Genomic DNA, 3,209 nt, shown 5'->3' on the forward strand with positions numbered 1-3,209 from the left:
AAGGCCAAGACCGAAGGAACCCAGCCCGGCAACCAAAAGGTCCTTTCAAAAGAATGCAAATCCTTTGCGTGTCTCCAGCAGCAGGACACGTGGACCACAGCAGCCACCCTTAACTTCTCCGCTGTCCTCACCGCTCCCCCCCCCCTCCCCGGAGGATTCCTGGTATGGCTTTTCTCCCCGTGTCCCCAAGTCCCTCCCCCTGAGCTGCTGGCTTTTCTTCCTCTTTCTTCTCCTTCCAGGTCATCGCAAAAGCCCAACACTTGGGTCTGGCCCCTGTGGAGCCCACCTCGGAGGCGGAGCCTAAAATCCCCTGCCGGGCACAGCCGGCTTCTCTGACAGATGCAGAGCGGGCAGAGTATAGACATTTCTGCTGCGTCGTCAGGTACGGCCTCTTGGTATCTTCTCCGAAGACCAGCTCCTTCTGCCACGTCCTCACGTCCACCTGCTGCTCGGACCCAAACCCCGAGGACTCAGTTCATCCCTTCTCCTGCCTCCTACCTTCAGTCCACCAGGAAATGCGGTGTTTATGCCTCCAAATACATCCCGATGTTTTTGTCCGCCTTTGTCTCCTCTGCGGCCGCTGTCCGTGACTTCCCTGCCTCTGTCGTTCCCCTCGGGTAGTGTCCCACCTCCCCGCGGCAGCCAGAGTGATCGCTTACAAATGCACCCCGGAGCACGCCGTCCCTCTGTTCGGAATGTTCCAAGGCCTTCCCATGTCCCCAGAACAAATCCAAACCTCTCACCGTGACCTACAAGGCTTTCCATGACTGGGTTTCTGTCGGCTCCTTCTTACTCAACATTGAAAGCGGCTTCCTCCGAGACGCTGCTCTGGTAATTGTCTCTGATGGTGGTGGGGCCCCTGCCTCAATGCCCCTCTCAGCCTTTCAGATATCAGCCTGTTCTGTGAACTTGACATTTTCCCTGTTCCACCTCGTTTTGAATCTGCCCCTCCCAGCCAGAGAGGAAGCCCCATGCGGGACGCTGCCTTCCCAGTGGCTGGTGCGTTGTCTGGTTCTTAGTAGGTGCTCAATAAACACTCGTTCACTGAATAAATGAAAACACAAATGAACAACCTGGAGAAATGCACCTGCGTTCTTTTTTGGCTACAATAACAGAAAACAGACTCCAGCCTGGCTTAAACAATGAGGACTTTTCTATTTCATATAATGGGGTCAGGAGGTTGGGTGGGTTCCAGGTATAGGGCGACCAGGGCGCTGGCTCAGTTTGTCTGTGGATGCCTCAGCCCGGCCCTTTTCCAAGCGTGGGACTTATTCTTAGACCGGCTTCTCTCAAAGGCGTGTAATGACTGCCCACAGCACTGGGAGCAAGAGGGTTCCCTGTTCCCACCCAGGAGACAGAGAAATAGAGAGTCTCTACCCGCCGCTCCCCACCCCCAAATGTTTCCTCTGGTCTTCCAGGACCACCCATTGGGGTGCTCATCAGCTTAAGCGTGGACTCCTAACCAATTACTGGAAACCATGACTGTGTCTGATGACTCTAATAGGGTCATATATGCCTAGTCTTGGGGATAGGGTCTAGAGTCTGCTCAGAGAACTTCGGTTATGTGCCCAAGATCATAGAGCTCATGTGCGGGGAAACCTGGCTTGGACCCCAGACCTCTTGAACTCCAGGGCTCTTGGTGACCAGGCTGGGGCCCTTCCCTGCCTGCTTAGATCCCAGGACGGGATCCCCTCTTGGGGACACAGCAAAGGCTCTCCCCTTCCCTGGAGGTCTAAGCTAGGTCCCCAGCTTCTGGGAGAATTCACAGCCAGCTGGGGCCCGGGGAGTTTCCACCTGTGTTCCTAGCCTGCTGTCCTCCCAGAGTATAACTCAGCTCTGGGGTTCTTCCCCCTTGCCCCTCCCAGACTGTCCTCCTCCCTTCAAGGTAGGAATCGGGGATCTGCCCCAGCCTCTCTGCTCCCCATACTCTGCCGTTGCATTCTCTGTCCCGGCGCTGCTCCCTCTCACCTCCACGGCTCCGCATAAGCCACTCCCTCCTGCTAGCAGCACCCCTCTCTCCCCAGCCTTCGGCCCTCCTTCAGCATCCCTCACTTCCCAGTTTGTAACCCTGGCAGACTGCCTCCCTCTGCCTGGGTTTTCTTGTCTGAGAAGCAGAGGTAACAACAGACTTGTTTTGGAAGTTAAATGAGCAAATGTATGCAGGGTGCTTAGAACGCTGTTTGGCACAGAGTAAATGCTCATACCTCTCCGCTCCCCCTGAGCCACCAATAGATTCGCCACGGCGGTGGCAAGGAGTTCCTTCTGCTTGGAGAAGTTCCTGTCCCTTCCCCTGCCCCCTGGCGAGCACCAGCCCGGAGTTCAGCATCCACGGCCTGATTAGACTTTCTCTTCTCCCCAACCTGCCTTTCCGAACAGATGCCTCTTCCTTCCAATCAGTCCCTCTCTGCTGCTGCACCCGGAGTTCCATCAAAGGACCCTGATTTCCCTCCCATCGCCCGAGCCCATCAGACAGAATCCGGCTGCCAACAGAGGTTGACCTGCCTCACCCGCTGGGCCCTGCGCTGGCAAGGAAGCCGAGCCTGGTGTCACAGCCCCACCCTCCCCAGCCCTTCCAGGAACCACACACATCCATTCACACAGACACGGATAATCCGTGCAGGCAGATGGGAATCCAGGCAAGGATAATCCAAAAACAGGAGAGGACCCAAAAGCCATTTTTATTTGGCTTTGAAATGCATTCGATGAACTTAATTTTTGCCCCCCCTTACTACAGATTTCACTTTTGAATCCTCTCCGAAGTCAGCTAATACTGAAATGAGTTTGCCTGCCCTGGGCACCCACTGGGGGCGTGACCCCGGGGTGCATCTAACAGTTTGAAATTGGCCGACACAAAGAGCCAGCCCCTGTTGGGATCCAGGGGCCCAGAGGGCACAGCCACCCCAGATATAGACACTGAAAAGGTCTGCAGCGGTCCTCCGGTCGGCTAGGCCCCTGCCCTGCCCTGCCATCTGCCATCGGGCCCCCTCTGGTGGGGCAGCTCTGTCTCTGGAGAAACAAAGAACAGCTTCTCCCCGCCACCACGATCACACATGGGTGCACTTGCACACGTGCACACACGCGCACACACACACACACACACACACACACACACACTGGCCCAGCTTTTCCCAGGAAAGAACCAAAATCACTTCTCACATCTGCAGGAACTTCTCAGAACCCTGGTGGGGGCAGAATTCCTAGCATTTCCA

Source organism: Felis catus, chromosome C1 (assembly GCF_018350175.1).
Source record: "Felis catus isolate Fca126 chromosome C1, F.catus_Fca126_mat1.0, whole genome shotgun sequence".
NCBI lineage: Eukaryota > Metazoa > Chordata > Mammalia > Carnivora > Felidae > Felis > Felis catus.